Raw genomic sequence first — 9,161 nt, forward strand, 5'->3', positions numbered from 1 at the left:
TGATTATTTACTGGTAAACTTGCAAAACAATTTCTTATTAAATCCACCAGTTTAGTTTTCTTCGATTTGAAAAGGATTATTCTGGAGATAATGAATGTGTTCTCCTCGAATGATATAAAAAAGCAGTGTACCAATGCTAATAAAAGCAGCAATTGAATAATTACCGTGGTTAAAAAATGAAAGAAAAATTAGTTCATGGTGAATAACTACCAATATTTTTCTTGCTTTATATGGATAGATATATATACACTTGAGGTTTTTAGTGCAAATGTGGAACGTGACCACTAATCAGTAAAAAGTACACAAGATAATAGTGTTTTATTAGAGTCCGGTAGGCTAACTAATGGTTTAAATAAAAAGAATATTTGTTTACTCAAATTATTTTTCACGAAAACACATATATCATCTGGTGATTTTAATTTGGTGCATATATATTTCAAATTAAGTAATAAAAACATAAATTTTCTAACATAGTTATAAATTATCAAGAATAATAAAATTGTTCAAGTTGAACTTGTATTATGTTAAAATTGTCCTAATAACTAGTACAAGAAAAAGTAGTCATATAATTGTCTACCTTTGTGTCCTCTTGTATCATATCTTGGAGACCTCTTATTACAAGGTGGGTTTTAGCTTACTACATCTTCTTTAATGCCTTGATATTCTTTTCGATGCTCAATATTTATATCGACACTCATTCGAAGAGCTTAAATCATATTCATAGATGATTGTTGTGGGCTGAGAAATTTCAGATGAGTATATTGATCGAGTGTCATCAACATCTCAAAAAAATCATTAAATGAGTGTTTAACATGGGATGTAGATCCATTACATGTGTTGAAAGACAATGCAGAAGTATTGGAAGCGGGTGCTATATATTTAAACATCCTCTAATAACTCATGGTCGTACAACAAAAGCAACCAAACTATCAATTGTAAAAAATAAAAATAAATATTTGAATTTTTACTGCAAAGCATATTACTTCGTATCTTTTGTGTTATGCAAAGCATACATTTTTACTGCAAAGCAAAATAAATATATAATAAAAATATACTAAAAATATTATATTAGAAATATTCACATCTAGTAAACATCTAAAAATATTATACTATAAGCATTAACATCTAAAAATATATACTAGAAATATACTAAACATGAAAATATTCACAACATATACTAAAAACTACCAGATGGTATGCGTGTTTTGGTGAAAAATACTTTGAGTAAACAAATTTTTTTTATTGAAATTAGTTAATCCGATGACTCTTAACAAAATAATATTTTCTCTTGTACTTTTTGCTAACTAATGGTCACATCTCATATTTGCACTAAAATTACCAAATGAATTGTATTTCAGTGAAAAGACCATTTGACAATTTAAAATTTTTATTTTGTATTGTAGTTTCAATACAAAATAAAATAACTATTTATTCCTCTAATTATTTTTTATTGACTCTTTATAAGTATGAGTTACTTTTTCTATAGCACCGAAACTGCCAATTGAGTTGGTAGTTTTAGTGTAAAATTCTCTCTCTATGGTAGGACAAATATTATATGGGTAAATAGTTTTCATTTGACATTAGATTTATAAAAAAAAAAAAAATTTCAACAATGTTATTTTTGTTAAAATCCCAAATCTTATAAATTAATCTTAGGCATTAATTGGTGGATGACATGATAGCCACATCAGCAACTTCCATATATGTGCACACAATAAGACCACAGTATCCAATCACGTTCTAGAAATGGATCACTTGGATGACATGGATCTAAAATACTCTCTACTCTTATTGCCAACAAATTAAATAGGAAGAATGCTCAATTTTCTCCGTCAACTTATGCCAAATGTACAAAAAAAGGAATGTTATAAAAAGGAAAAAGATGGGATTCACTATTTTTGTTTGTTTCCTTCTTTTGAATGCTTCCAAAAATAGATAAACATGAAAACATTTTGTATTATAAATGCGATAACATTGAGTTGGATTTCATTTAATTAGCATTGGCAAATGACAATATATATATATATATACACTAATTCTCCATAGTTTATTCCTATGAATGCAAAAATTTTAGTTTATCCAAAGGGACTGCCTTCTTTAATGCATGATCAAAAATCATCGAAAGTATAGAATCAAATTTATTCATTAGGTCGAATAATATACCTTTTCCTTAGAAAAATCAACGCATAAACCAAGTAAAATTCATAGAATAAACATTAAGGAAACTTTCTACTGTCTTACTGTCTCAAATTTTCTCTATAATAGATTTGAAAATTTAGGGATCTCTACTAATGAATTGAAAATTTTTTTTCTTTTTCTCAATTAATCGTTTGCATTACAATTTCAAAAATTAATTATTTTTTGTGTGTTGGTTGCTACACACGCAGTTGTGTCCATAAAAAAACAGATTAATTATCTATTTTGCTACAAGTTTATGAGCAAATTGTTAAAAAAAAAAAACATTTTGGGCTTTTTTATATTTTCTTCAAGTTGAGGGGTCAAATTGAACTCTCTTCCTATATAATTTATATGCTAGTTAAGCAATAAGAGTAGAGATCATTTCATATCCAAGCCATCCAAATTATCTATTTCTAAAATGTGATTGGAAGCAGTGGTTCTGTTGTCTATACATATATGAAAGTTAATTGATCATATGGCTACTTTCTTATCCACCACTTGATACCCAACCCATTAATATGTGCTAGACTACTACTAGAAAAATAGCTAGACCAATTGCTTCTTATTTGTAGATTAAGTATCATAATGGAGAAAATAATTTCTAAGTACCGTAGAAGAAATAAAGATTCCGGTAAGAAATTTATATTGAAAATCAGCACATATTAATTCAAAAAAAAAAAAATTCGAGGCATATTAATTGATAAATTTTGTAAGTTGAAGTATTTAATGAGTTAAATTAAAAGTTAAAAGTGTCATAAGTTTTTTTTATACTCCTTTCGTCTCAAAAAAAATAGTTCATTTTCTATTTTTACACAGATTAAGAAAGTTACAATTATTATGGCTAAAGTACAATTTGATTCACATAACTTTCCTATTATGTCTATCTTAAATAATACACGAGCAATTATTATATTGGAATAATAAGTAAGAATTAATGAGGGTTATTGAAAATAAGATAAAATTTAATAAGGGTATAATAGACAATTTAAAGATTAACTATAATGCAAAAAAGAAAAATGGAATATATTATGAGATAAATTAAAAAGGAAATATGAACTTTCCTTTTGAGACGGAGTAAGTATAAAGTATAATAAGATGGAAGTGGAATAGGTATCCACAAAATTTGCATTACCTCATCTAAACTGTTTAAAATTTCAATACTCGTTGCCATCCCAAACCCGTATAAAATTACTTTTGAAATGCCCATACCAAATTTGTCTCAAAATTTTAAAACTGGCACCAATTCCACACACATTTAATTAATACTTAAACCTGCTTTAAATGGATTAAGCCAAATAGGTTATCCTCAAAGACCGACTCTGTTTATATATACAGTATACCTTACCAAATTCACTATATATAAAATAAAGCTTCTGAAAATCATTAAAAAAATTGAAATACATTTGAAATTCATAAAAATTTATAAATAAATGGGTTGGGGCAAGTAGAGTACTCGTGAAAATTCGTCTAGCTTAAATCCCTATGCTCAGTATATACTTAAATCTTCACCTAAAATATTTTATAATATAAATATTTTTAAATTATATAATGAATTTTGGTGGGTAGCGAGTAACCGGAGCGTGCCCTAACTACTATAATGAGATATAGCATGGGGTTAAATTGATAAAAAAAAATTAAATAGTGCATATTATGTAAAATATTTTAAAATTTTTAATCCAATTGACCCTCCTAAAATTTATATTTAATAAATAATCCTGCTGAAAAATAATTCTATTTTTATTATCAGGATAACTGTAGATTTTAACCCGTACCCATTTAAAATGCGTGGTAGATTTTTACGGGTTGGGTACCCACAAAAACTCGACCGTTTCCACTTTTATTACAAGGATAAACTTATGCATAAAAATCAATTTTATCTATATTAAAAAATGAAGTTGGTCAGTAGAAAAATGTTGAATAGCCTCCACTGGAATAACAACGAACGTAACATGTGAAGTATGTTCCCAAACAGTAGACAAAACCGTTGAAATAGTGACTAGCTTGTAATTACCAGAGTATACCTTTGTATAAATATTGTTCCCAGTAATGAGATTGCTTTGATCTCAGGTTGTATACTTGCTCAAAGTTCTACCATACAAAGCTGAAGACAGTTCTATAATATTGAGAGAGAGGAGAGTTTCCTTTTTCTTATAATTTTTTTTTTTTTTTTTTTTTTTTTTGTTTATGTCTTAGTCATTGTCTAGGTGACAGAATTTTTATTATACAGGCACACCAGGTGTCATTACAAATTGGTAAAGATCTTTATGAATACAATATAAAAATTTTCTTATTGGACATTTTCAATGAGATTGTGCCATTTGAATCAATTACAAAATCAATCAATTCCAATGATACTCAAAACTTTACTAATAAAAAAAAAGTCATAAAAGGGGAGCAAATGAGTGGGTTTTTTTTTTTTTTTTTTTTTTTTAGAGAAGGAAGTGTTTTGAAGTAGAGATGGCCAAATTACGGTTTCGGGAACCGGAACCGTCGATTCAAACCAGTCCCGAATCATAACCGAAACCGGTGAGAATCGAAACCGGTCCGAACCGGTTCGATTCCGGTTCTAGATTTCTGGAACCGAAATCGGCGGCTCCAGAAAACCGGTCGGAACCGGATTGGAACAGCCAGTTCCCCAACCGGTTCGAACCGGCGGTTCTAGCCGTTATAAACTGTCAGACTAGTTTTTTTTTTTTAAATTTTGTTGTGAAATCTCTTAATTACCCCTCCCAACAGCTATAAACGGCTACATAAAGGCTAATTTCAAGGGTATTTTTGGAAAAATGAATTTTTGGATTTATTATAAATACCTCATTTTATTTACAAATTCATTACAAAAAAATCTCAACTCTTTCTACTTACTCTCTCTACAATATACTACACTCTACTTACTCTCTCTACAATATACTACACTCTACTCTATATTATTCATTTATTCTTCTCTATTCTACAATCTCTCTTATTAAGTTATTCTCTCTAATTTTTTTTTTTATTCAATTTTCCAAATTCTATCTTATTATCATATAATGGCAAGTGGAGGAAACTCAAATTCGGGTAAGGGCAAGGGAAAGATTGGAGAAACACAATATTCATCTATTCCTATAAACGACATCTATGATTTCAATCCCAACCAATTTAATTTTGAGGGATATCCAAATGAAAATTTGGAAATTGCAACTCAAGAATCTGAATTTAATGAGCAATTACAAGAAGAGGAAGAGGAAGAGCAAGAGCAAGAGCAAGAGCAACGAGCACAAATTGTTGGAAGAGCAAGACAAAGTTCCGACATATTCGCCATTCATTTCACCAAAAAATTCAAAGGTGAGAAAATGTACGATGTAATTTGCAATTATTGTGGAAAATCTTATAAATTTAAACAAGCGGGCGGCTATGGATCATTTTGGAAGCATTTGGAGACAGAACATCCAACAAAAATAGGAGTTGATCGGTCTCAAACACAAATTTCTGGGTACGCATCTTCTAACCTTTCTTTATTTCAATATTCTGAAAAAATACAAAAAGAAGAATTAGCAAAAATGATTTCTATGGAACATTTATCTTTTAGTTTTGGTGAAAAAGTAGGTTTTAATAATTATTGTCAAAAAGCTTTAAATCCTTCTGCTAAAAGAGTGCCAAGAAATACTGTAAAACGAACTATTATTTCTTTATATAATAAAGGAAAAAAAAAAGAGTTAGAACTTTTATTTTCTCAAATGAAAATTCGTGTTTCAATTTGTTGTGATATTTGGAGTTGATAAGTGTTAATTTTATAGTGTTTTTAATATAGTTTTTATTAGATTTTGAGTAAGTTTTTTATTACTTTAAATCACTTTTAGTATAATTATGTTCAAAAGTTTCCTTGATCTTTAATCCGCTTGATCTAAGAGAAAATTTCAGGAATTTGGCACAGAAAGAACTTTATAATACAAGGCACTTAACTGGTAGCACGCCCTGGCCGTGCTAAAAGGCACGGCCGTGCTACAAGGGTCCCTAGGCGTGTCAAGCATAGCACGCCCAAGGCAACTTTAGGCAGACTTCCAGAGAAAAGCACGCCCAGCCCGTGCTACCTGGCACGCCCGTGCCTCAATGCTTCACCAGCCCGTGCTACCTAGCACGCCCCGTGCTTTACTGGCCAGACTTCCAGACTAAAGCACATCCAACCCGTGCCAGGAAGCACGCCCGTGCTGCGCAGGCGGAACCAGCGAGAATTTAATGCGCAAATCTAGCTTTTTCTCACATGGGCCGACCTCGGGGAGTTTCCTAAACACACTAAACAAGACCTGGACCTATTCTTGGGGAAAAAGGAGTCCTAATTAAGAAGAAATCAAGAACCTAAACAGTTATGATCTCCTATAAAGGATTTTGCACTAAATAAGGATTCTATTTCCTAAAAGGAGTCAAACTTGCCTTCAAGAACTCTATATAAAGAGAGGAACTTCTCCTAACAAGATATCTCTCGTTTTTTAGGCAATTTCTTTACATAATTTGTTCTCTCTCTCAAGGATTTCAAGCATCAAACAATTGTGCCAAGATTCAAGGAAGCCATCAACATAGTTGTGATACAGTTTTTATTCTAAAACTCCTCATCTTGTTTCTTTCTTTTATTATTGTCTTTAAATATGATGAATGTGCCAAGCATGATTGAGTTTAATTTAATTACTATGTCCAGCTAAACTCTTATACTAGGGATTTGATGTAGCTTAATTCGATTCCAATTTATGATATTAGATTTGTTTTTCTTTGTTCTCGTTATAAATTATTATTGTGCTTAATGCTTCCAGGCAGAAAATTTCCCCTGGATTGAGTTATTTCAATAACTACATTCGGGAGAAGGGTTATTGATATGAAAAAGATAATAATTTACTTGAGAATAATAACTTGATGCGGAAGCTATATGGTTTGACTCAAGGGAGGTTTTCATAAGTTAATAAATTATTAAGTTGTGAACTCACAAAACAACCATAAAACCTAATAATCTGATTTATGTTTAATTTCACTATTAAAGATAGGTAATTGAACTGAATTAGAATAACTAACAATAAATCGGGAGAGCTTGTTAGTGACTTTAGGGTTGTTCTCCTACTTGAACAATTAAAATTGATTAATGAACTAATAGAATAAGCTGGATAGAATTAAGTGAATTCAAATTCCCTAGTAGCTTAATCCTCTGATTTCTTTTCACTTGAATTTTGTGTTTGATCTCTTCTATTTTTACTTTAAATTTTATTTACCTTACAGCGAATCTCCTTTATCGTCGTCTAAATAATAATAGATTAACATAATTTTGGTAATTGATAAACAATCCCTGTGGATACGATACTTTCTTACTCTATACTACTTGTTGCGATTTCGTACACTTGCGAAAAAAGAAAAAACGCTGTCAAGTTTTTGGCGCCGTTGCCGGGGATTGGCGTATCAATATCAATACGAATTACCCTATTGTTAATTTAGACACTCTTTTTATTTTCTTTACTTAATTTTTTTTTTTCTAAGAATTATTCCAGGTGTTTTATGCAAAGAAGATCGAAAAGGACTGAACCTTTAGTCTTTGATCCAGAGATTGAGCGAACTTGTCGTAGGCACAACGCTGCAAGAAAAACGCGGGAAATAAAACCCGAACAAGAAGCAAACATGGCCAACGAAAACGAAAACATAAATGAAAACATAGTTGGACCACCACTTCAACAGCCGGTCCGTACCTTGAGAGATTATACAACACCTAATCTGAATGGGACAACCTCAAGTATTACTAGACCCAGGGTAGAAGCTAACAACTTTGAGATTAAACCAGCAATTATCCAAATGCTCTCTACCTCGATCCAATATGGGGGTCTACCTAGTGAAGATCCTAATGCTCACATCACCAATTTTTTGGAAATTTGTGACACATTCAAGCAAAACGGTGTTTCTGAAGATGCAATCAAATTGAGACTCTTTCCATTCACTCTTAGGGATAAAGCTAGGTCCTGGTTACAATCATGTCCAGCTGGAAGTTTCACCACATGGGATGAATTAGCTCAAAAATTCTTAGCTAAATTCTTTCCGTCCTCAAAAACTACCAAGTTGCGAAATGAGATAATGACATTTGCTCATAATGATCAAGAGAGCTTGTATGAAGCTTGGGAAAGATTCAAGGACTTGTTAAGAAAGTGCCCACATCACAGTTTGCCCAAGTGGTTACAGGTACAAACTTTCTATAATGCATTATCTCCTAACATAAAAATCACCTTAGATGCAGCAGCAGGTGGATCCTTTGAAAAGAAAGGAATTGATGAAGCATATGAGTTGATAGAGGAGATGGCAAGCAACAGCCACTACCAAAACAATACCGAAAGAAGAAGAACCGCAGGAGTCTATGAAATAGACGCTATTACAGCACTTAATGCCAAGGTAGATAACATGGTAAGGAAATTAGACATGTTAACTACTAATCCTGTGAATTCTGTCATGCAAGTTTGTGATAGGTGCAATGGACAACATGGAATTGGAGAATGTATCATGGACTCTTTAAATCCACAAACTTTGGAACAAGTAAACTATGTGATGAATCAAGGAAGAAAGAATTACCCTTATTCAAATTCCTATGATAACAGGTTAAGGAATCATCCTAATCTATCTTATGGTAATCCTAACAATGCCTTGAATGCACCACCAGGTTTCCACCTTCCTGAAAAGAAATCTCGTGACGACCTCCTCACTGCTCTTTCCAAATCGCACATGGAGTTTATGAATGAAACTAGAGAGAACCACAAAATCCAGCAGGCCGCAATAAGAAATTTGAAGATCCAATTGGGACAGTTTGCAAACATGATGACATCTCGACCCCAAGGTACGTTACCTAGCAATACTGAAAAGAATCCAAAGGAACAAGTGCAAGCTATTACCTTGAGGAGCGGCAAACAGTTAGATGAACCACCAAGGAAAGAAAAAGAAGAAAAAGAACAAACAAGGGAACCTATCATTGACTTGGAGGAAAAAGAAAA

General features: G+C 31.6%; 1 non-coding gene across 1 annotated transcript; it reads right to left on the reverse strand.

Annotated features, from left to right (window-relative positions):
- Positions 1–8,238: 8,238 nt before the first annotated feature.
- Positions 8,239–8,344, reverse strand: LOC149496119 (small nucleolar RNA R71). The gene has a single exon (XR_016321093.1). It is a non-coding gene; the product is annotated as a small nucleolar RNA R71 (small nucleolar RNA).
- Between the last annotated feature and the right edge of the window lie 817 nt (positions 8,345–9,161).

This window comes from Jatropha curcas, chromosome 5 (genome assembly GCF_041381405.1).
Source record: "Jatropha curcas cultivar XTBG-Jc1 chromosome 5, XTBG_Jcur_1.0, whole genome shotgun sequence".
Taxonomy (NCBI): domain Eukaryota; kingdom Viridiplantae; phylum Streptophyta; class Magnoliopsida; order Malpighiales; family Euphorbiaceae; genus Jatropha; species Jatropha curcas.